Genomic DNA, 26,671 nt, shown 5'->3' with positions numbered 1-26,671 from the left:
ATAAATTAGGGGCCACCACAATCACTTTTATTACTTTAAGAAAGAGAATGCAAATAATCTGAATCTGACCTGAAGTACCCATAAGCTTAGAAGTGACTCCAAGCAAAACAAGGCAAAGCCAACTAAGTAGAATATCTGCTGTGAAAATAAACGTTAGAGAAACCGAATGCTCAGTCAAATAACATACAAGAGAGAACAAGTTAATGTTCTGTTAATCACATCTTATGTCCAAATGAAGTGAATGTAAGCACGAACCTCTGACTATGTTCCTAATAGCATTTTTGGTCTTCATTGTTCAAGGCCATAAGAGGGCAAATTTGCTTTTCAGAGAGAAGGCATCAAAGAGCAAGCATTATAGAAGCCTATAACCCTAACCATATTTTTTAATGGTAAGGTACACAAGCACTAATTGGGTCTTGAATCAGACACCTTACCCTCCATCCCATAATTGTGCAAAGAGTAAGAGCCATTTCTTTTTTGAAAGGAATGCTAGAAAGCTTTCATTAAATGGGATTAAAACCCAAAACAGATACATCATCTAGGATTTGAGAAGCACTAATAGGGGGAGTATTCTCCACCTAAATAATACAGTTAGATATCTGCTTGGCATATTTGGCCAAATGGTGAGCTGCCTTGTTCCCTTCTCTGCGAGTGAAAGGAAGACTTTCATGCTCTGAACTTGGGTTCCCATGACTTTATTCCAGCAATTAGATGAGGACTTGGATTGGACCCTGATCATGGTTAGTGATGGTAGCCATGACAGTTTGTGAGTCCCCTTCAAGAATGATCTCTCTAAGGCCCAACTCCCAAGCAAAGGTCGTGCCAATCTCAGCTGCTTTGGCTTCAATCTCAAGAGCCCCAAGTGGATATGGGATTAGTTTGCTAAGAGCTCCCATAAGCTGTCCTTTGTCGTTTCGAACTACCACCCCAATTCCACAGTGTCCAAGTTCTTTAAAAACAGCTCCATCAACGTTGGCCTTATACCATCCAAGAGGAGGTGGTCTGCATAAGTTGGGGCCGTGGGGTCGAGGAGGTGGGGGAGCTCACAGAAGCTTTGGAACTCATTTAAGAAAGCTCGTGAAGCTTCAAAAATCTACAGAGCAGTTCTGCAGATTTCCTCATGATGTGCAGCATTTTGGTTGTTCCAAAGGGACCATGCTAATGTTGCGAAAGCTTCAAGGTCTTGACTGGGTTTTGCTTCTTTAACACACCAGAACAGGTCTAAGAAGTTTGGCGAATTGGTAGTGAGGCCTGGAGCTTTGAGATTCGCCATTTGCCACACCGCTACTGCAAGTTCACAACCCCGAAACACATGTCCAGCTATTTCAGCTTCACCACAAATGTCACAGTCCACTTCCACTAGGATTTTACGATCTTTGAGCTTAGTTTTGGTCGGAAGAATATCTTTGCAAACCCGCCAAATGAAGTTTTTTACTTTGTTTGGGCAATGGAGCTGCCAAACTGACTTCCATAATGACTTCATCCTGGTATTGCTCGAACATTCTCCCACTTCAACCTTGGTTAGCTGTTTATGGCTTATCCGATATGCACTACGGACCAAGAAAACACCATTGGCAGTAGCGGACCAAACTCTCTGGTCCACAGGAGACACAAAGCTTAAGGGAATAGCCAAGATGGATTCAGCATCATAGGGCAAAAAAACAGAATCGATCATTTCAGTTTTCCACACAGCCCTCTCCTTGTCAATTAGAGCTAAGACCTTTTCATTGTATAACCTGGGGTTTATGGGATTTTCTAAGTATCAAGCTTGGGAACCCATTTATCCTTCCAAATCTACACACTCTCTCCATTGCCAATAGACCAACAAATTCCATCTTCCACCATGCACTTAGCAGCCATAATGCTTCTCCAAGCATAGGATGGTCTTTTACCAATCTGAGCATCTAGGAAAGACTGGCTAGCAAAATACTTAGCTTGGAAAACATGGTGGAAGAGAGAATTTGTGTTTTGGAGAAGCCGCCACCCTTGCTTGGCTAGGAGAGCAAGGATAAAGGCTTTTAGGTCTCTAAATCCCATGCCTCCATCACCTTTAGGCTTACACAATTTATCCCAAGAGACCCATGATATCTTTTGCTCATTAGACTTCTGCCCCCACCAAAACTTACTGATCATAGAACTGAGTTCATGGCATAACGAGTCCGGTAACTTGAAGCAACTCATGGTACAGGTAGGGGTGGCTTAAGCCATTGCTTTGATGAGGACTTCTTTGCCGGCGATGGACAAGAGCTTCCCTTTCCATCCAGCAATCTTCCGGCTGAACTGATATTTGATCCTATTAAACGCCTTTTTATACCTCGGCCTACTAAGGATGGGAGGCCTAAGTATCTATCATGCTGCTTGATAACTTAAAAAGATTTTTTATTTCAGCTTGATCAGTAGCTTTGGTATTTTTGCTGAAGAAGAGGGAAGTTTTATCCTTGTTAATTTTCTGACCCGATGCAGCCTCATAGTCTTGAAGGACATCCCAAATACGTTGACATTCACCCATGTTGGCAGGACAAAAGATTACGCTATCATCCGCAAAAAATAAATGAAATAGATGCGGAGCCCCCCAACATATGGAAATCCCATTGATATTTCCCAACCTCTCTTCCCTTTGGAGCATCGCTGAAAGACCTTCTACACACAACAAAAATAGGAAGGGTGATAAGGGGTCCCCTTGGCGGATCCCACGAGAAGGGATGATTTTGCCTTTTGGTTCTCCATTGATTAGCACAGAATAAGAAACAGAGGTTATGCACATCATAATAATAGATATCCAACGATCATGAAACCCCAATTTTTGCATTATTCTAGCCAGGAAATCCCATTCTACTCTATCAAAGGCTTTACTCATGTCTAGCTTGATTGCCATTAAGCCTTCTTTCCCTTTCCTTTTCTGATTTATGTGGTGCATTGTTTCGAATGCCACTAGTACATTGTTTGTGATAAGTCTCCCTGGGACAGAGGCACTTTGGGAATTGTTGACAACCTCAGGAAGGATTTTTTTAATACGGTTTGCTAAGACTTTGGCCAGAATTCTGTATATTACATTGCATAAGCTTATAGGGTGGTATTCAGTGATTTTCTAGGGGTTTTTTGTTTTTGGGATGAGGCAAATGTGGGTGTCATTTAGTTTTGGGGGCATGTGACCAGTGTTCAAAATATTAAGTACACAATCAGTTACATCTTGTCCTACAATGCTCCAATATTTTTGAAAAAGGAGTGGGGGCATACCATCTGAACCTAGAGATTTGGTAGGGTGCATTTGGTGTAGAGCTTGCTGGACCTCATCAGTTGGAATTCCTTGAGTAGGGAGTCGTTCATCTCTTCTGTGACTCTTCTTTCAATGGCATCAGTTACTGGGCTGAACTGTGAAGGTTGACCAAATTGATAAATGGAGGAGAAATAGTTTAGGACAATGCTCTGTATACCTTCATCACTTCCCTACCACACCCTATTGTTGTCTTCTAACCTCATGATTCTATTTTTTTGTCTTCTTTGAGAGGCTACAATGTGGAAGAACCTAGTATTTCTATCCCTACTCTGGTGCCAAAAGGATTTTGCTCTCTGTTTCCACATTGCAGACTCACGCTTTAGAAGTTCATTGATCTCCTTCCAAAGGGTTTGGATGTTAACGGCATCTTCGTGGAGGGAATTGCGATTTTCCAAGCATTGTAGACATGATTGCTTCTCTTTAATCTGCTTATTTAGATTGTCAAAGACATTTTTGCTCCACCACTGTAATTGTTGTTGGCAATTAGAAATCTTCCCCTGGGTAGAACTTCTTCCTTCAGAAGGATTTACACATGACCAAGCCAACTCCACCACATCACGGCATCTCTCATCTCTAGCCCACATTAACTTAAATCTGAATTGTACTTCTCCCCGACGCCTTTGCTGAACCAGGATAGGGTACAAAGCTAAGAGATAGTGATCAGACGAAGACATAGACCTGTGATGGACTTTGGCTTGCTGGAAAAACCCAATCCATCTATCATTTGCCACCACGTGATCTCACTTGATTAGAGTGCGCTGATCACCTATTCTTCCGTTGCACCAAGTAAAATGCTGCCTAACAAACCCCAAATCCCTGAGCCCACAATTGTTTAGAGCACTTTGAAAAGCATCCATTTGGTTGGCATCTCTTTCGGCGCAACCACATTTTTCATCAATGTGGGTAATCTCATTGAAATCACCGAAAACAACCCAAGGCAAATCTAATTGGGCGTTAAGAGCTTCCAAAAGTTTCTTGGAGCTTGATCGTTGGGCCGCATCAAGGTGGCCATAGAAACCTGTAACTCTCTAGGTTATATTCAAGCTTGCATCATGAACAATAGCATCTATATGGGAGTGAGAGTAACTTTGGACCCAGACATCAGCGTCTTCCTTCCACATAAGGGCCAACCCTCCACTTTTTCCATCACTAGGGACAATTAAGCCCGTAGGTGCTGATTGATTTTGTTTTTGTGCTTTTTCATCTAACCAATGCTTGCCTTCGTCTCTACTACAAAGACCAGCATGGGATCTTCCGCTCTCACAAGATCCTTGAGAGCTTGAACTGACTGAGGGTTCCCAAGCCCTCGACAGTTCCAGGCTAGAGTCGTCATTGAGCTCAGTGGGGCTGCATCATAACCACCACCATGCCGTCATCCACATTGGTGTTGTTCTCAGAGTTTTTTTTTTTTTTTTTTTTGTACCTTCACAATCTGTTTCTCCTTCTTTAGCTTCTTTGACTGTGGGACGTTTGGATCAATTTCCTGAAGTGGATATGGGCTCGGCATTTTATTTCCTATCGAATTAAACTTCATGGTTGGCCCATCAATGGTTTTGTTTCTATTTATGTGCTTCCAATCAGCTGAGTTGGGCCTAGGGGCTTCAGGGCCCAGCCCACTTTGCAATCATATATCATCGTTGTTGGGCCATCATTTGTTATCTCATTTGCCGGCCCATGTGCAATGGCTAAATTTTGATGGTTGTCCACTTTACCCAAGTCTTCTGACACTTTCTTCGTTTCCCCAGGAGTATGATTTGATGTCAAAGTTGCTTGTTGATCATCCACTTCGAGAGTTTGAATTTTCAAACCTACGGTTGAGGGGTTGCTTTCAATGGTGGCTATGTCAGGCTTTTGGAGATTTTCCTTCTCAGGCTGCTTTGTTTTTTATGGATGTGATATATTGGTTTCTGACAACACTCCTTTTCGCTCCAAAGACACAGTACCGGAGGGGGTAGGTTGAGTCACGTGAGGTGCAGGCCAGTAAGATGTTTCTGGCTCCCTCTGACGACCATCCTTGGCTTGAAAATTGGCTTCTGGTTTTTCATTTGGCTGTTCCAGAGTAAGTGCCATTTAAGTTTGAGCTCATGGGCCTTTTACCATGTGTTGTAACTAAAAGTACCAGAGGCCGTTTCAGGTTGGTTAGAGAAATGAGATATTTCAATAACGTTTAGTATAGTCATACCTTTCCCTCCTATTTTTGTTTTATGCCATCCTTATGATTAATTTCATTTGGAGCCTTCCACATTTCCATGTGCCAAATCTAATTTACTTTAAATTTTAATTAATTTTGTTTCTTTATTCAAGAGATACTTAGTTTATATTTTTATTGGACCTATTTGGTTAAAGTTTGACATATTCAATGGAACATGGGCTTAAAATTTTAAACACTCTTAATAAACTATTTGGGTTTAACTTATTCAAGTTTTACGGTTTCAACTTTGATCTCTCTCTCTTAATTTTAATATCTCTTCCTCTTGGATCTACAGTTTCATTCTTCAAACAAAAGTGAAATTTCAGTTTGGTATGCATTTATAATATAATTCATTGTTTTAACACTTAATTCCCTTTCAAGATCTTTTCAAAGGGAATACATAAAATACAATCATCTCCCTCTCATTTTCTAAAATTAACCATGTCATAGGATTTTGTCCATAAATAAATAAATTGAAAATCCATATCATTTTTTGACAAAAGATTAGCATCATGCTTTATGGTACAAAGTATCCGAACCCACTAGACAGAGTCGAGTTGGCATAGAAGAATTCATGTAGTCAATCCCATTCTATTGGGAATAGGACTAAGTTGAGTTGAGTATATTTACTTAATTTTTAGTAACTTATTAAGTTGAGCTGGATATTCGCATTATGGTTCATTTTGAGGGGAGGGGAAAGAATGTGTGGTACATATAGGGGACATAGAGTACAAATTTGAGTGTCTCAAAATTACAGAAAAAGTTTACAGGACTCTCATAATATCAATACTTTCGACACATATGGGAAATCTAAATAATATTTAGAAATAAGGGCAAGGCCATGTACTTTTGATAAAATCTAAGGCAGGCTGAAGTATTATATCCTTTTTCAAACTACATAGCACTTAAATATGGAACTCGACAAAAGAGAGAACTTCCACTCCTACCATCATATTTCTGAACAAGAGAAAAATGAATACACAAACATTTCATTGACTATTGTCCTACTAAACCACAAGAACATCTTCATGACTGCAATTTTAGTGGCAAAAAGTAAAAGCCAAAATGACATGAATACATTAAACAACTTACCCCAATCAATGCATGATCAGAGAAGACATCAATTGCTGCAAGGATTCCACTGAATCACAAAAACAAGAATGAGAAAATTATATTAGTAGGTTGTGATGTATAGGCCAGAAACAACTGAAACGTGATCATAACAACTGTTGCAAGACCCTATGCTCATCAACAAGCCTAAATCGATTTAGAAAGATACTATGGAAGTTACAAAAAAGTTGAACATTGTACTCTACATGCTACAATTTCTTAATGATTGACATTAGTTCACTGCAGCACCAGGATGTCTCAGTGTGCTTTATATAAATCAATAATCTGTGAAAGAACCTTCAACAAAATAATCCAATTCCTTACACAGAAAGATGATCAAGGCCCTTAAAATCCCATAGCAGAATCCAGTTCCCATGCTATTTACCTTAACTAATGGTTAGTGTAAAGGATCTTATTCTCAGCAAGAACAAGTTAATTAATGATTTACATTTTTTTTTCTTCCTGAGAGATTACTGATTTACTTTAGCTTAGTTAACATTGAACAAAATTATACCATTATACCTATCGACTACAAATTCACATATGTTTATCGGTCACTAGACATGTGCAAGACAACAACTAAAGTGCTTGAACTATTTTCTTTTTTACTCAATGCTTTTTCAAAACATACAACATGAAAGTTCAAATAGTATGTAAAACACCCTTGAACGTTTAGACCCCCAATTACAAAATAACCAATTCAAGCTTTATGTCAAACAACTAGTGTGCGGAAAATGAACAAAAGCTGTAAAACAGAATTGGTAAACAATCTAAGCCAATTTAAAATTACAACTCACAACAGATAATAAAAGGCAAAGATAAAAGAGAAGGAAAATGCAAATACAAGGACAACACACGATGTGTTATTGAAGAGGAAACCGAAGTCCTCGGCATAAAACCTCTCTACCGCCCTCCAAGCGGTAAGTAATCCACTAGAAAATATAGTTGGAATACATGGACAGCAATAGACCCTCCAAGCCTAATCTACCCAGTGCACCTAAGCCCTCCAAGCTTCTTACTCCAACGAGGTTGCACCGAACCTATTTCTTCTCTAGCTTCCCGGATTCCGCTACTTGACCATAGCATCAACCAATGTAAATTGGTTCCTTCCTAACTGCTTCCCAGAACACCAAACAGCCCTCTCACAGTAATGGATATGGTGAGAAAAGGTTTTGGTAAAAGACCTCTCAAGAATTTAACAATGGAGAGGAAGAGAGATGAGGAATTTAAAGAGACTCTTATGTAAAGATTGTAGATGAATCAATCTTGTTTTATTTTAGGGTTTCTCTCTCAAAATTCTCTCTGGAACCTCTCTTTCTTATGTGGGTATAAGGGGTATTTATACTGGGGTGAGAATGGAATGTGAAGAGTCAGGATTTTCATAAACAGGGGTGGCTCGCGGCTTGACTGAGTCATGAGATCCAGCCGCGCGATAATAGAACTACCAGTTGTCTTATTTTGTCCTGTAGTGCTCTAGTTAGCATGACGCTTCAACTTCTGGCATGCTTGGCATGTGTGCTGCTTCTGACGGCTTGAAGCTGTGAGTCACCCGTGAGATCAAGTCGCGAGCCTTTGTTTTCTTGCACACTCTTGAGCATTTCAGCACTCTATCTCACTCACTATCTCACTCACTATCCTTACAACAATCCCACCTAAATACAGGGTTATTATATGTTGAAATACAAGCAAATTTGGCATGGAATAAAGCCAACAAGATGGTTGATTAAATTCAACCTTACATTCTCCCCCTTTGGCTATTCCGTGACAAAACCCTAATACAGACTCTAGACTTAACATGTGAGTTGGGAACAGTTGAGCAAAACTCACTCACACCTAACTCTAGAAACTGTGAAGCTCTTGAATCATATGAACATGAAACTCCTGAAATACAACAATACACCATGATCATTGTATGCAGAAAAGCATGAAATGCATATGAAGCAAGCTATATGTGATCAAGCAAAAATGGAGTTAAGAAACAAACCATGGCTAGATCAACAAAGTAATCACTACAAGGTAGTGTCCACAATGCTCATTCACACTTGGAATGAACACTTGAACAAACAAGTAAACAAGCTCAATGCAAGTCACTTGCATGTTCTACACTCAACCAATGCACAATACACTAAGTATATGCATCTAGGAACAATCCTACAAGGGCACAAGAGTGACAGTACTTAACAAGAAAATGCATGACGTTTAGTTAAAAATACTGATTTAAACAAAGTATAAAAGGCTGCATAAAGCATGGTACAGACCATAAAGCCTACAGAACATAAACCCTTAAAGCTTACAGAAGCAGCATGGGTACAAAAACATTATAAACAAAATAACATCAACAATATATATAAAAAGTAAACCAAGTTTCAAAACCATCCATGTATTAAGAGTTAGAAACAAACATACACTAAAACCACAATGTATCAAACCCATAGTAACAAAAATTATCCAAAAACATAAACCTATAAATTAAAGGATAAGATAATTCTAATAGCTCAAGATACTAGTACTTCAATGACTTCCGATGACAGACGATTGGGGGTGCAATAGCAGCAAAAATACAAAAACCGATATGAAGCTCTATCGTGCCAGATTGATCAATAGACAGAAAAATAGGCCACCTACTCATGAGAAGCATAGCTAAGACTGAATTATATATCACATACCAGATAGAACAAGAAAAACCAGCTGAAATTTAAGGCACTGTCTGTCCTACAATTGGAAACAAAGCAAATTTTAACACCCATCAGCATACATAATATGACTTTTTTTTATGCTATCACTATAGAAACTCTTTCAAATACAAAAATAAATGAATATCTTTCCTCTAATAGGTTAATGTAAGAGCTTTCTCTCACCAGTTAAACAATAAATGTAACATTGACACAGCCCAAACAAGCAGGTGCCACTAGCTATACAATATACATGCATGTACAAAGGCACACGTGCACAAAAACACTGAGATGCACACAGGAACACACCCACACCAACACACACACAGATGGAAAATGTTGAAGGTGCTGAACTCTGTACTTAATATAAATCAAATTAAAAACAACAGCATCAAGAAAAAGAAATACTGACAATAGTCCTTAGACTAAATAGCATCTCCTTCCCCAAAAAAGAAGAAAAAGAAGAAAGGGGAGGAGTTGGAGGGCTAAGGTCACTGAAATCCTTCTCTTTCTCTTCAACTTAAGATAGCCTACAAGAAAACCTTCTCATTCTCTACATTACGAAATACTAACCTCATAGCACGATAGAGAGGCCGGTACCACAGCACATACGAAAGGGGGCATCCAAGTAGAGCATAGATTGTTGCAAGGAAAAAAAATTAGGCACCCACACAGAGTGGAGCTTATGAGAAGATCCAAATTACATTGAAACCAATGCCTATTGTATCTTGAATGCAGAAACAACATTGAAAAATAGAAGCTCACCCCCGCCTTTGATCCAGCATGCAATCACAGCAATTACATTAAAAACAAGACAAAGAACTATACCTGCACAAACAGTACTACAAGAGTATCAGATATTGCAGAAGGATTTTATAGTGAGACCTTTTAAATCAAGATTACAGCAAGCAAAACAAAACTGAAAACCTATCATGAGTAATTCTTATCTAAAATAAAATTTAGACTTTTTTTTTTCCTTCTTAAATTTCTTTTTTTTTTGATAGATAACGAAAAATTTTATTAAAAAAGTAGCCAACCCGAGTACATTGGGGATGTACTGTGGGGGCAAAAATCAAGAAACAAAATTACAATGATCAAATAAAACTGGAATGGAAGAACAAGTAAAATGCGATAAAGCCACACTCCAAGCAAGGAGAGTGTGACAGAAAAAAGATTTAATCTCTAGCAAGGACCGTTCACATCCCTCAAAACATCTAGCATTCCTTTCACTCCAAATGCACCACATCAAACAATGCGGCACTAGTCTCCAAAGGCCTATATTGCGGTGACGCCCAAACTTACCTTGCCAAGATTCAAACACCTCAATTACCTTATGTGGCATAACCCAGTGAATTCCAAACAAACAAAACACCAAAGACCACAACTCAAAAGCTATGGAGCAATGAAGAAGAAGATGATCCACCGACTCCCCACACCTCTTACACATATAACACCAATCAAGAACAATAATACGCCTTTTGCGAAGGTTATCTGTTGTAAGGATTTTACCTAAGGAAGCAGACCATGAGAAAAAAGCTACCCTTGTAGGAACCTTCGATTGCCACACCATTCTCCAAGGGAAAGAAGTAAGAGTAGGAGGGTAGAAAGAAAGATAGAATCCTCTAACCTCAAAACCTCTACTCCTAGCTGTTTTCCAACAAACTTTGTCAGGGCCAACCCCCCTCATAGTCGAAGAGTAGACAATGCCCATAAACCGATCAAAAGATTCTTGCTCCCAATCCTGAGGTGGATGACGAAATCTAACATCCCAATGAATCCTCCCACCAGACCAACCCATCACCTCTGCCACTGAAGCATCTCTTGCCCTACTAAGACAGTAAAGTTCTGGAAAAGCCTCTTTGAGGGTACAATCCCCACACCACACATGTTTCCAAAACTTCACTCTAGTACCATCCCCCACCTCATACCATAGGAGTTTAGAAAAAATCAACCAGCCACTTCTAATATACCTCCAAAGGCTAACACCATATGCACTTGTCACCTTTTTCGTGCACCAACCACCCCAAATATTCCCATATTTCGCCTCTATAACCTTCCTCCATAAAGCATCTGTCTCTATACCATACCTCCATAACCACTTGCCTAACAAGGCAGAGTTAAAACTTCTCAAACGTCTTATACCTAGCCCCCTAACCTGCACAGGCCTACAAACCTCAGCCCATTTCACCAAGTTTAATTTAGAATCACCACTAATACCACTCCAAAGAAAATCTCTTTGTAATTTCTCAATGCGATTAGCCACCTTCCTTGGAATAGGAAGAATGGAAAGAAAATAAGTAGGTAAGGAGGAAAGAGTACTTTTAATAAGAGTTACCTTACCCCCTTTAGATAGATAAAGCCTCTTCCAACCTGCTAGTCTCCGCTCCATCTTCTCTAAAATAGGATTCCATACTAAGAGCTCCTTGAATTTTGCACCTAAAGGAAGGCCCAGATATTTAAAAGGAAGGGAAGAATGCGTACACCCTAATAATCCCACTAGATCATCTAGATTGTGCACATCTCCAACTGGAATCATCTCTGATTTCCCCAAATTAATTCTTAAACCTGAAACCTCCTCAAATCTAGTCAATATCTCCCTTAAAATAACTAACTGATTAGGGACAGCATCACAGAAAATAAGGGTGTCATCTGCGAATAAGAGGTGAGTCACCATCATCGAAATACCAGCCGTATTACCTACATAAAATCCCGACAACTATCCAGTATTTGCAGCCACATCCAACATATGGCTCAAAGCCTCCATGACAACATCAAATAGCAACGGGGATAAAGGATCCCCTTACCGAATCCCCCTAGAGCTGCCAAAGAAATCTGAAGGACTACCATTAATCAGAATGGAAAATTTAACTGTAGAAATGCAATACATTATCCATTTTCTCCACTTCTGTAGCCAATTCTCTAAGGGACCAAGTGAAGACGCCTAAATTAAAGAAACTATACTCCATAAAGAGCTCCACATCATTATATTTATTGAGATTAAAAAAAAAAAATCCTGAGCAGAACCAACTTACACAAGTAATATAATGTAAAATGTTTTATATATATGATCTCTCATACCTAACCAACTTGCAAAAGCCAAATATTGCAGCCTTTGTGCATGGACTGGTATTTCTTTGGCTATATCATGATGAATTATGGGGAAAAATGGAGGCCAATTTCGATTATCATTGGGAACACCAGCTGATATAAAATAAAAATAAAAAATAAATAAATAAAAACAGTTTAGAAAACAGCAAAACAAGTTCACAAAAATATACTAAGTTGTAAGTTGTGACCTCATAGTTTACCTTTAGCAACAACATCTTCTCTCCGCTTTATTTCCTGTGGAAGGCAGTTAAAGAGTACAATGAAAAACAGAATCAAAGGCAAAGAATATATTCTATTTAAGAGTAAGAATAACCAATACAATCATTTCAAGTAGGCATCACATATTGTAACTAATTCATTGTTATGTAAAGCAACAAAATCCGCATTTCTAGGAATTAACAGAAGTGGTTGTCAATGTAGAAAAATAAATAATAAAAATTCAATTCTAAACAAGTACTCAATCATGGAATTGCAATGCAAACCTTTTCCATCCTTTTGAGATTTGCTTCCCAAGAGGCAAGCTCTTTCTCTTTGCTCTTAGAATCCTACAAAAACCATACCATCAAGAACATAACTCAGCTCTCTCAAAAATATCAAAGAACAGAAAAGGAATAAAAAAGGAAATTATATAGCAACTTCACTACATTCAACGTGTCCAATGGTATATCCACTGTTGCATCATGTTTCTGCCCAAAGCCTAGGGTTTCAGACCCCAAAGGTGGATTGTGTGCCTTTGTTCTGGGACCAGCAGCTCCATTCTTCAAAGGTTCCCAATCATTAATCAATGACACAATGAATAAATGACAAATAAAGAAATGTTCAACATTCAAATATGTGTGCACGCATGCACGTGTGATAACTAAACAAATAATCAACATTGAAATTAGTAGTCGTCCTACAAGCATGCCCCAACGTGAAGTCATTAGAACACTGGTGTGGCTTACTTTGTAAATGAAGTGGCAATAAATGAGTAGTTTTGTTCATTTGCAGTCAAATGCATACATGCAAACGTCTACAATCATAAGGCGGTTTAGGGTAGAGGAAGCATGTTTATGGAGTACAATACTTGTTCAGGGTATCCATTGGTGTAGTTTGTGGAAGAGTATCAAGATGGGATGGTAAAGGTTTTTTTACAGTACATTCAATTTGAAGCCAGCTTTGGTAAACATATCTGGCTCTGGCAAGACTGTTGGTGCGATGATGAGTATGATAGTTCCACAAATAGAGAGGCTTCAGTGGACTCTCTGTTGTTGAGGCAGACTAAGGGGCGAAGAGGAGTTGAGATGTTAGGGGAATTCGGGTTCAAAAAAGACTTACTTTATCAATAAATTGAAATTAGCACCTATTAGAACTCTACCCCACCCCCCTCAACTCCTATTACTGAAGCCCAAGTGGAGTATGGTTCACATACACAAAATCAATGCAACAGATTTTGCTCATTTTCTCTTTTTTGGGGGTGGGGAGGAGGAGTGTTATCACCTACACTATTATTTAGTTCTTGTACAAATCCTAGCGTCCATGTATTTTAACATGATAAATAGGACTAGCAAGGGTTCATTGGTTGATCCCCAAGCAAGTTGTTGACATTCTATTTGAGTGGTGGGTCTAATTTGATCGACATAAAAGTTCCTGAGGTTGGAATATAGTGCCAATACCACAAATATGGTAGGAGAGCAACGAGAAATTATTGGGTAGTCTTGGACTACAAGGTCAGCATGCTTACCTTGTAATCCGGCCCAATAAGAAGAAGACAAGTATTAAAAATTTGATGACATAAGTTTATTGCCATGTCACCTCAGTACTAACCTACTAGTCTACTAACGTCCCTTTTAATCCGTAAGTTGTGACTCTTGAGAGGAGATTCAACTCCTCACTCAGCAACGATGGAGACTTCAACACAACCCCGCTCATTGCCACAGGCCACCTCCACGTTTCCTCCCTTGCAATCCCTCGCCTTCGCATCGTGGATAAACAAATAGCAATCCAATTATCCAAACCTTCTAGACCTGAGAGGTATGTTGTTCCTCCAACACGGATGATATTGCTTGCTCCAAGATTCAAGCAATGAATGGGTGAGTCCACTTTCTCTTTCTGTTGGTCAGATGAAATTCCTAGATTTTCTTCTTCCACAAAATTTTCTGCCATAGGTATTCTTAATTGTTTCCCATAGGTATTCCTAATTGTTTATTATTTAAATTAAATTTCTTTACCAATTATACTTTGCCCCGTCACAGTTGTGGAAAGAAATTGAGAAAAATTATGTGGTCCTAGACTTTTCCAATGTAAAATGGTTAGTGTGATAAACTTCAAACACATATACAAGATTTGTTGAATTTCATGATTTTTTTTTCTTTCCAACAATGGTATATAAAGCATTTAAAAAAAATAATGGAATAGAAAGCAAATGTGAGAATTGCATTGTAGCAAAATGTATCTTAAAGTTAACCTACCTCAACTTTTTATTATGGTTAATGGTCTTGTTTCATAGTCATGACCAAGGGCATTACTGTGTAATTTAAATTGACAACCACATCCAATGAATTCAATAGTAGTGGGCAATGAAAACACAAACTCACATTATATGTGTATTTTGAAATTACAAGAATTCAAATCTCATTGTTTTCTTGAGAGAAAAGATAGAATTGTTTTGAATATCTAACAAAGAAAACATAAACAAAGTATGACCCCTGGCATAGCAAACACCTAGCCAGGGAGAAATAGAAAAAGATACAACTTTGGAAATACAGCCAAAAGAAACAATAACCAGAAAACTACATCAAGGAAGCAACTTATGAATGTTTGTGGGAAGCCATGAGTCTCTGGTATTCCCCCAAAAAACTAAATTGCTCCATCCAGAATATTTCTCGGCTAAATTTGGGTATTCTCAAAGTAGAATTTATTTCTGTCATTCCAAATTGCCCTAGCCAATATCGCCCAAATTGCAAGCTCCTCGATATTTAGCTTTTCAGTCAGCTGTTTAAGAAAAAATCTTGTGTCATTACTACACTTCTGCACTTAATTGGTTAGGTATGAATATAGGGTGCTATCAAAACCTCAAAACAAAGGTAAGCTGCACTTTCACAAATTTATATAACCAAGGAGGTATTATTACATCAAATGGGTTGCAATAGCATTAAAGAGTATAGACTAGTCTCTACAATGATTGATAGTATAAAACACAATCCAAACAGAATTGACAAAAGAAAAGTGAAAAATAATGTTTAATTGACATAATATAGGATATTAAATTCCATCAACTTATTTCAGCATCACATTAACATGAATACAAAAGCCACAAGAAGTTTAGACTAAGTTACAGCTTGTATACCTACCTGCAGTGCTCTTCAAGAATTACTGCATTTTTTATTCAGCCAAAAATAAGGATTCCTGAAATTTGTTTTTGATTAAGATCATCCTAACATGACAACTCCTTTTGATGTTTTACGTGTGTGGAATATTAACTTGCTAATTCCAAAATAATCTCACAAGTACAGAAAGGCTTGAAATAAAAAGAAGCTACTAAAGCAATTATAGATTCACTGAAAGCCAGCAAATACTTTACTCAAAGAAAGTAAAAATTTTACAATCCAACCAATGTATGTGTTTATTGATAGGATAAATTTACTACGGGTTTAGATATGGTTGAAGATAATTCCAAGCCACTTTCTAAAGATCACATTGCTGCTCATTGAAGATAATGCCAAGCCACTTTCTAAAGATCATGTTGCTACTCAAAATTCAAATGTTCCTTTAGTTATCACACGATTAATACAAAATAGCATAAGTGAAATTTAGACTTATTAATAAACATCACAAGTGAACTCCAATATGTCTAAGCACTATCAATAACAAAAATCAGAATATATATATATATATATATATATATATATTTCACTAATATCACTTTTTTATCCAACAATAACTTATCAGTTAAAATTTGTTATTAATTAGTTATGAAAGTGTTATCCATATATCATTTTTCTTAACAATATACGTATATAAAAACATTAAATTGAAATGAATGAGAATAAGGATATAAAACGAGTCACAATTGCTACACTATGACTTCTCTTCTTCTCAGACGTTGTTACCTCTTCTTTTTCTCTTGGGGTCCACTCACTGCATCTACCTGTACTTGTATACTAATCCAGTAAGTTCACTCTTAACATGCCATTGATTTTATTTTTCTAGGCTAAATAAATAGTTTATTAAGAACAACTATGAACTATTTATATATATATTTCACTTGGACCGAACCGGGATATGGACCCGACCCGGTTATCTAAATGCAAAATTACAAAAAAACCTACCTCTATATATATATATATATATATAACAACTCTAACCCTAAAACTCATTTCTCTTCTCTGATTGATTTCTCAGCCGCCTCTCTCACCTCAGTCCTCAGTCCTACAGTGAGCTTGTATTAATACAAGCTCACTGTAGCCTGAATTGTAAAAAAAAAAAAAGTTTTTTATTCTCACGACTCTCTCTCCGAACTCAGTTCTCTCCTCTTTCCTCTCTCTGTTCTCTCTCCCGATGGATGTGACCCGGCGATGGTTCTGGTCCGACGATGGTTCTGGTTCGGCAATGGTGGTCCGATAGTCATGGGTCCGATGTGGTCTGATGGTCTCCCTCTGTTCTCTGTTCTTTGTTCTCTCTTCGTGGGTCGGAGTGTGGGTTTTTGGTTTGGAGCGTGGATCGAAGGGTGGGTCTGATTGTTCGTGGGTCGGAGCGTGGGTCTGATTGTTCGTGGGTCATCCTCCGCCGGGTTCCACTCCTTTAATCGAAGATTTCTCTCTCTCTTCACTCCGGTGATCGCTGCCTCCTTGTTGGATCCACTGGCGCTGGTTCGTTCTATTGTTTCTTCTTTCATACTCTGTTTTTTCGTTAATACTACTCTTTGTTTGGTTTCCCAGAAAATGGAGGGAAAGAAAAATCAAAATTGGAAATTGAGATATTAATGTATTGATTTTTGGGTTCAATTATAATGGGGTTCGTTCAATTTTTGTTCTTTTTCACATTCAGAGTTTCCTTGAATCTCTGTTTACTTGCCGAGAAAATGAAGGAAAGGAAAATATATAGGGCTTTTGTTCTATCTATAGTGCCTTTCACCTTCAGAATTGTTTTGTGGTTGCCACGGTGGTGCTGTGGTTTGTGGTGGGTTGTGGTTGCTACAATGGTGGTTATGGCAAGTGGAGCGGTGGAGGAGGGGGTTGGCCGGTTGCTAGATTTTTGTGTAGTTGTTTTATTATTATTTTAATGAGTAGTTTATATTATTTAAATGAAATGGTAAAAAATATAGAAGTTGTGATGTTTGATGTATCTTAAAGTGGGATAGTATAATAAATAAAGTGGTTTTTGAAGTGTTGAATGCTAAAAATTTTAGAATGCTTGATAAGAATGCTCTGACTCTCACTGTCACTCTTACTCTCATCTCATCCGCCCCTCACGGTCTCACCTAGTCATCCTCACCCTCACTCTCATTCACTCACCGGCCCACCCTCACCGGCCCACCCTCACCCTCATGGGGATTGTTAGATCGGAGAGAGATGTGATGATTGGAGGAGCTCTTGGTCGTGTTGAGGTCAGGCAAAGCCCAGCGGTGGGACTGATGGCTGAAACCACTGCCGATGGAGCTTTAGTGGTCTGAGTTTTTCAATTTTTTTTTTTTTTTTGGGTTCATTTCTTCTCTCAGTATTTTTTGTTTTTGGGTATTTAGTCGAGGATTCAATATGTATAGAATGTAATGCATGTGTATATTTTGTGTTAAATGTGAGTTTGTGTTGGTGATTTCTGTGTTTATGATAGGATTTGTGTTGCTGCAATGCTGTTTGTGTTTGGTTTGGTTTTTTAAAATTGAATGGGTTTATGTATTCGACATGTTATACATTTTTATTGGACTGAGAGTGTTGAAGTTGTTTGGTTGCGTTGAAAACTTGAGAAAGAGAAGGTAGCAATTTAAATTCCACTCTAATTATACACTGGTAATTCTTTGTTTTTTTTTTTTTTTTTTTTTTTTTTTTTTTTTTTTTTTCACAATAAAAATTAAAAAAAAAAGAGAGTAGTAGAACTAAGTTTAAGAAGTAGTTGCATTATCTTCAATTGGGAGGGGTTTAAAATTTTCTTGAGCATTTAGTCTTAGAATGAAACTAAGGGAAAAAAAGGATATTTTATTTCGTTTGAGAAATTTTAGAGAACATTGTTGTTTAACTTAATTGAATATCGCATTAATTGAGATTGGAATTTTTGGAGTATTTGTGTGATGTTGCACTTGATTACAATGTGAATTTGTATGTATTTGTGTTGATCCTGCCTTTTCTTATGCAGTGCATATTTGTGGTGAAAGAGAGGCTTGCATATCTGCTCCAGTTTCAGAAGAGCAAGCAACTACATTGGTCCCCTAGATTGACAGATTTATTAGTTTTTGTGCTTCAGAGCAAATTTGTTTGGACCCTGAAAAATGTTTACATCTTTACTCTGCAAGTGAATTGTATTTGATGGGCACTAATATCATTAAATCACTCACAGTAAACATATTGATGTTAATAGTTGTCGGGGTTTCAGTCATATCTGTTTATATGAGGTTCAAGGAGCTGGTCATTATACTTGGAACGCCAATGCATGTGCATGTGCATGTGGATCTGTTTCTGGCAGCTGTTTGGAAGCTTCAGAACTCCTCAGAACATTTGACTACTTTGCATCCACATTTTCTTCATATTTGTTTATTCATAAATTGTTCCAAAACTGGCCTATCAAATTGGGAGGAAGATATCTCTGAGGTTGATCATCTGGACGACCTTTTCCTCTACTGTTATTATGGGTGAGTTGTTTTTGCAAAGACTTTTCAGTTTTTGTGGTTATATTTTTTAGGGAACTCTTCTTGCTATCATGTCCATTTTTATCTTCTTTGTAGCGTTTCTGTTCTCATTTGTCATTTTACTTTCTTTATGGATGCTTAGTTGCATCCTTCCTTTATGTTTGTTGTATAAGATTGGATAAGGCATTTGCTGTGCATATTTATGCAATTTAATATGTGGAATGTTACATTAAAGATAAGTAAGGCACGTATATCTTGGTGACATGAAGGACATCTATTAATGCATCAAGGGATTTGAGAAATTACTGCTTAGTTAAGAATGAATATCTAGAATTTCAGTACTTGTATAGTAGTACTTCAGAAAAATAGGAAAAAAAAAAATCAAATGTGATAAATGCTTAATAGCAAGTTATTTTCATTCAAAGATAAAGAATCATCATTTCTTGGTCACAAATAGTACGTTTTCTACATGGCAGCAGGATGGTATCATGAAGTCTTGAACTTGTTTAATTTTAAAATTGAATTTATTTACTGTTAGTGAGAAAATGCAACCAATTTCATCATCTCTAAGGTGGTATAATCCAGATAATGTGGGATATATTAGTTTTCAATTGATGTGTGATTTTATCAATGTTTAGGGTTACTTTTGTTTCTGGCTTGAGTTCATTAATATGTAGGACATTTGCTTATAGTTTTTCACATTTGTTATGATTATAGTATGATGATATGCATAGGAAAACAGCATTTTTTGCGAAGCCCTAGAGCTCCTACACAATGTCTGTTATCTATATACAGCTCACTACTTAAGTTAATGGTTGTTAATTGACATCTTGACCCTTTTCTTTATGCACATGACCACCCTAATTGCTTATAGCTTATATTTCAGGTTGTTACTGCTCCAATGTCAACTCAAAATTTCATAGCTGTTGAAGCTTAAAAAAAATACATATTGGTTTCTCTCATTCACCATGGGCAAGTATGCTTCTTTTTTTTTACCCTTATATTGATGGGGCTGAAGAGAAGGCTATTAAAGAAATAGAGGCAAATAATTCACAGCCGGGGTACAATTTTTGGGCAACTAAATTGCTGTCACTCTTTGAGACTAATCAAATTACTTATTCTTTTTTTGGTGGCAATTCTCTACCAGTCTTCCTAAGTACACTTCTTCAGCTGCTTGGAGAAATCTAAAGAGCTTCTGTTAGGTATTTTTTCAAATTAATTTAGGATGTGCTCTTGATCTTGGGAGTCCTCATGTTGATATTGTGTTTAGATGTATATTATTTGTTGGACGAATGATTTATAAGCGTGCTACTAAGTTTTAAGTCATCGTTAGTGAGCTGAGTCACTGTATAAATGTTATGGAAAGGCAAATTTCTTATACGCATTGTTGCATGCCCAATTTAACAGTGTCTGCTTGTTAACTAACACTTTGGTAATTTGTCTCAATGAGAGGTTAGGATTGATTAATAAATAGATTTTCCTTTCAAATCTTGGATTCATTTTGTACCGTACCTTATATGATGGGTATGCTGCAGTATCTGCTTCCCAATGCATTTCTCTTCTTTCCAAGCAGAGATCAGGTAATAAAATCTTTTGATATTTTGGGCTAAATAGTTATCTTGTTTGAATAGGTGGCCAACATTATGGGTAGAATATAATGATTGACTAAAACTCCATAATCATCATACTAAAAGCTAGATGGCAGTCACACACACACGCGCACACACACACATATATATATATATATATATATGAAGAAAAGGTGTCTTTGGGTTTTTCAAATTCAGATTTTAATGTGCCAACAAACATGAATTAATAGCTATTTGTGTGGACTGGGCTATTTGCAGAAAAATGCTACTGTTCAGTGTTCACACTTCACACTTATGGTAATATTTGTTTCTATATGTGATGCTCTATTTGGAGTTAGGTAGTTTTCTTTTAACTTGTCTTACGTGCCCACCTTTGTGATTCCTATATTACGCGAATGTAACATGAATGTGACTCCTATGTTACATTTATAGCCCTTGACATAACAACAATTTTGGCATCTAGTGCCAGATTACTATTATTTATCCACTCTGCTAAATCTATATTTTCTCGGCTAGGCATACCAATATTTGTGCACCTGCTCTCATTCTTGGTCTTTTTTTGTGCAACAAATCACAAATAGAATATCCAACATTTATGTTTTTATCCGTTAGTGGTCATATGTTCTTTCTTATGTGCATATTTGAACCATTGTTCATGGTATTCAAATTTGGAGCTTTGGGAACGTAGTGCAATATGTTTATTTGTACATTATTTTCTTTGAGCAGCCCTACATTGAATTGGCGAATAGTTATAGCACTGGGGAAATTGCAGAATTAGAGGCGAACATCCAGACAAACAAGGATAATTTTAAAAGAGTGAGCTTTCTACCATACACAATTCATTCTATACTTTGTTTTAGTTAGAACTTAGAAGCTTGAGATCTTTGCTTAAGTCATGTAGGACGTCACATTATACTTCGGCTTTTTATGCCAGGAGTCTTGTAGCTTAATTGGTTGATATTTTTTGATGTTTTAAAAAAATCTAGGGTTTAAATCCCCCTCCTCTGTTGTAACTTTCTAATTTTCAAACAAAAAAATGTTATTTGGTGAAGCTCTTACTCGAATACTCAGGGTATCTAAAGGTGGCTTTAATTTTTTTTTTATTTTCAGGACCAAAATCTTGGACTGGTGTAGCTGGCTGTACCTAGCAAAGGTTAGTCTATCACTTCGTTAGTTGAACTTGTTCATAAAATATTAATCATTTGGCACTAATTACTTTATTATGTATTATCTTGTTTTAACCTTGTTAATTACTTTTGCAGGTTATAAATTGTTAAAGTTTTGTTTTAAAATATTTCGTTTTATTTATTAGTTTAACAGGGATCAAATTAGTGAATTGCCTGAACTTGTCATCTCTTGCATTTTATCAAAGCTAACAATGAAAGATGTGGTTAAAATTGGCATACAATCAAGGAGATGGGTGAATATTCGGTTATTGAGGACTGATCTAAATTTTGATGTTCCTATTATTTTCCATAGCATTTGCTGAAATTCAGCTATTTTCAATTTGTGTTTGGAAACAACAAAAATTGGGAAAGCTCCCATTTGACAATGAAATGTTAAACATCCTAGTGAAGATGTTTGACACTTCATTGTCAAATGGGGGGTTTTCCATGATTTTTGTTGTTTCCAAATACAAATGGAAAATAGTTTGAATTTAGGCATTTCATTGATGTTATGGAACATGTTGTGAACATCAAAATTCAGATCAATCCTCAGTAACCGAATATTCACCCATCTCCTTGATTGTATGCCGATTTTGACCACATTTTTCATTGTTAGCTTTGATAAAATGCAAGAGAGGACAAGTTCAGGCAATTCACTAATTTGGTCAATGTTAAATTGATAAATAAAACGAAATATTTTAGCAAGAAACTTTAACAATTTATAATTTATAGCCTGTAAAAGTAATTAACAAGGTTAAAACAAGATAATTCGTTTTATTTATTAGTTTAACAGGGATCAAATTAGTGAATTGCCTGAACTTGTCATCTCTTGCATTTTATCAAAGCTAACAATGAAAGATGTGGTTAAAATTGGCATACAATCAAGGAGATGGGTGAATATTCGGTTATTGAGGACTGATCTAAATTTTGATGTTCCTATTATATGTTCCATAGCATTTGCTGAAATTCAGCTATTTTCAATTTGTGTTTGCAAAAAAGCAAAAATTGGGGAAGCTCCCATTTGACAATGAAATGTTAAACATCCTAGTGAAGATGTTTGACACTTCATTGTCAAATGGGGGGTTTTCCATGATTTTTGTTGTTTCCAAACACAAATGGAAAATAGTTTGAATTTAGGCATTTCATTGATGTTATGGAACATGTTGTGAACATCAAAATTCAGATCAGTCCTCAGTAACCGAACATTCACCCATCTCCTTGATTGTATGCCGATTTTGACCACATCTTTCATTGTTAGCTTTGATAAAATGCAAGAGAGGACAAGTTCAGGCAATTCACTAATTTGGTCCATGTTAAATTGATAAATAAAACGAAATATTTTAGCAAGAAACTTTAACAATTTATAGCCTGTAAAAGTAATTAACAAGGTTAAAACAAGATAATTCATAAAGAAGTGATTAATATTTTATGAACAAGTTCAGCTTACATCTAGACAAATCGAAGTGATAGGCTAACCTTTGCTAGGTACATGAGATTTGTGGGGGAGAGGCTTCCTTGACAGTGACATTATCCTGGAACATAAATACGTATAAGAGGCTTTGTAAAATAATAGATACCAACAGTAGAAGGCTGAAATTTTTACACCAGAGGAAAGAGAAAAACAGTGACCAATATTCTGTTTAATCACCATGAACAATGCTTTAATATTCAAATTTTGATATCACTAAAAAAGTTATTGCAAGAAATGGAAAAGTAACAAATAGTGGTAAAATATGGGCTTTGCTCCTTATCTCCCATGTGGTTACAACTTAAAAGTCTTAAAAAAGTGTTGAGAATTATAACTGTACTTTTGGTAAATAGTTATAATTGTACTTTATTTCAATAATATTCACTTAATATAAAATGTATTTATTTCAAACATGAAATTCATCCAATGTATTCTCTTTGGAAACTAAGATTTGGGCAGAGACAGGAAGGACAAAGACCTCAAATTCGTGAAAGATATCATGTACCCTTCTCCTCTCTAATATACTTGAAAACTTAAATAAATTTCTAGCTGCATACCTTTGGATGGACGAAACAATACGCTTAATCATCTCACAGGTCTTATATTGTTCAGGTCCCTCCGCGGATCTGACTGTTCCATTCTCCCAGTTGATTGTTGCAAATATCTCACCATCTTGGATCTAAAATTTCTAAATATTAGTGGCACAATATAAACGACGTAAGTGCAATAATATAATTAGGAATGGCAACGGGTCGGGTTCAGGTCGAGTTTTTTCATACCCGGACCCGACCCGCGGGCCAAGACCCACGGCCCGGACCCGGTCCGTTTACTATACGGGTTTTTTTCCGGGGCCCGGACCCGCCCTTGCCGGGCCCCACAGGCCCCGTTAAGCCCTGCCAGATCAGGGCCCATTCGGCCATTCCGTTGCCCAATCAAAAAAAAAAAAAAAAAAGTTAGCTTGATACCGATTTTCTCAGCAACCAAACAGTAGGGGACACTCAAGAAAATCCAGATCTGAACAGATCGGAAGCCCTTTTTTTTCATTACAAAATTTTCCCACATCAAAAGTAAAAACAAGAATTAACATATAGAACCTACAAAATCAAATCAAACAAGTCGATCCTATTCAACAAAAATAACACTTTAACTAGAAAATACAAATTTGATTCTTTGAACAAAATGAACGATTTTCAGTGCAAAAGCTTGAGTTCACAACGAGCTGAGAAAGATGAGAGAGTTGTTCCTTGTGAGGTGGAGGAGGGCCTGGCGAGGTGAGGTCTGTGAGGAGAGGTGCTTGTCGGCGAGGTCGCTTAAGGCAGAGCGGTGACACTGACAGATCTTGGTACAGCGGCGAAGGCTTGGGACGGCGACGAAGGCATGGATCGGCGGTGAGAGGTTGGGTAGTTGGTCGAATGTGAGATTGAGAGTGACTGAGATTGTGATTTGTTAGTGAGAGAGTGAGATTGTGATTTGTGAGTGAGACTGAAGAGAACAGAGATGAGGGAGGCGGGCTGTGTGAGCTGAAAATCTGAAATGAAATGAGGATGTTGAAATTTTAGGGTTTATAACATTATATATATATATATATATATAAAAGATATTTTAGTAATTATAAAAATATATAATCGGGTCGGGTCCGGGTCCGGGTTCGGGTCGAGTTTTTATAAAAACCCGAACCCGACCCGGACCCGGTTCGGGGTTTTTTTTTTAAAACCCAAACCCGACCCTATTCTTTATCGGATCGGGTAAAACCCGGTCCATTAGGTCGGATCGGATCGGGTACCCGCGGGTCGGGTAGAAATTGCCATCCCTAAATATAATACGAAACTAATTCTTTGAAACTACCATTCGTAGGACATGCATTTCTGCCACCTGAGGATTATTCAGTTGTTCTTCCTTGGCAATATCTTCAAGGGAGAGCATCAAGCTAAAGATAAAAAAATTTAAAGCCACCTTTAGATACCCCGAGTATTTGGGTAAGGGCTTCATCAAATAACATTTTTTTTTTGTTTGAAAATTAGATAGTTAGAGTATTAACATCCGGGATGCCAAAAGAAATTCTATTTTACCTCCTAAAAGCCTATTTTATTTATTTTACACCTTAAAAACTTTATTTCTGCTAGGTCCCAAATCAATGCAGTCAAACTCAATGATGCTAAGGTGGGATGGGCTTCCTGGCTGGACTATGGCCGAATCTACTCTATATAGATCCAACTTTTGGGCCTTATAAATTTATTTTGATGGGCCGAACATACACAGCCCCCCTCACCCAAAAAAAAAAAAAACCAAATCCTCTACGCTTTCCTACAATAGTTTTAGTAAATAAATAATCAGCAAAACTCTCAAAATGTAAGAAAGGTTACGTGATTACGACAGGGGCATGAGTATATTTATATATAAAGAAGAAGGAGAAGAAGAGAGTATATCTATATCTATAATCTATATAAAAATGAGAGTTTTGGTGGTTTGTTTTGCACATAAATGGTGGTTTTATAAAGCCTTTTGGTTTTGTTGCTTGGTCAATACCACTAGCAAAAAAAAATGAGAGTTTTGGTGGTTTGTTTTGCATTTAGTTGGTGGTTTTGTAGAGTCTTCTGGTTTTGTACTTGGTTAATACCTCGGACAAAAGTGTGTGATGCAATAAGCTATGTAGTCACTTTTTTGCCTCTACAAGCATTTATTAGTTAAAGAAAGTTAAGGATTTTTTTGGTCTTTTTGTTTGGTACTTCTATTATGGTTTTACCCCTAGAGATATAGATGGGCTAAAAAATTGTAAGAGCATCCGCAACCGGGCATGGATATGGCGAATGTAAGATGGGTTTAGCATAAAGGCCTCCAAAATCCCCCACAGCTAGGCTTGTAAAAAGCAAGTATTGCAAAAAAATTTGCAATACTGCTACAGTGCAATTCTAAAGGTAGAATTGCACTGTAGCACAATTGTAAAAAAAAAAAAACTAATATTTTATTGGGTCTACACTTTATCAATTCCTCCCTCTCTCACCGGTCACACTCTCATCTCCTCTCTCTAGCTTCTTCTTCTTCTTTTTTTTTTTTTTTTTTTTTTTTTTCAGTTCACCCATTCAATCCCGCCCCCTCTCTTGTCCATCTCTTCCCTTTCATTTTTTTTTTCCTCTCTATTTTCCCTTGAATCAAGGGTTTGATGTGGTGGCAGATGGGTTTGATGTGGTGGAGAGCTCATGGGTTTGATGCGGTGGAGGGTTTCAGTGGTGGTGGGGATGGGTGATTGAGGGTGACGGTGTGGAGCTTGCT

At 37.2% G+C, this 26,671-nt stretch overlaps 2 long non-coding RNA genes across 6 annotated transcripts; one reads left to right on the top strand and one right to left on the bottom strand.

Annotated features, from left to right (window-relative positions):
* Positions 1 to 9,086: 9,086 nt before the first annotated feature.
* On the bottom strand, positions 9,087 to 9,913 carry LOC126708776 (uncharacterized). The gene is made up of 3 exons (XR_007649265.1): positions 9,824 to 9,913; positions 9,245 to 9,290; positions 9,087 to 9,156 (listed from the first exon to the last, which is right to left on the bottom strand). It is a non-coding gene; the product is annotated as an uncharacterized LOC126708776 (long non-coding RNA).
* Positions 9,914 to 16,710: 6,797 nt separating this feature from the next.
* Positions 16,711 to 25,959, top strand: LOC126709321 (uncharacterized). 5 transcript variants are annotated; one of them, XR_007649366.1, is made up of 6 exons: positions 16,711 to 17,208; positions 18,689 to 19,181; positions 20,065 to 20,380; positions 21,494 to 21,583; positions 21,878 to 21,920; positions 25,525 to 25,959. It is a non-coding gene; the product is annotated as an uncharacterized LOC126709321 (long non-coding RNA). The 5 variants fall into 5 exon arrangements; XR_007649367.1 differs by lacking the exon at positions 25,525 to 25,959 and adding an exon at positions 24,596 to 24,614; XR_007649365.1 differs by lacking the exon at positions 25,525 to 25,959 and adding an exon at positions 23,419 to 23,819.
* Positions 25,960 to 26,671: the final 712 nt, after the last annotated feature.

The sequence above is a fragment of the Quercus robur genome, chromosome 12, assembly GCF_932294415.1.
Source record: "Quercus robur chromosome 12, dhQueRobu3.1, whole genome shotgun sequence".
NCBI lineage: Eukaryota > Viridiplantae > Streptophyta > Magnoliopsida > Fagales > Fagaceae > Quercus > Quercus robur.
This window is presented reverse-complemented; position numbering and strand designations above follow the sequence as displayed.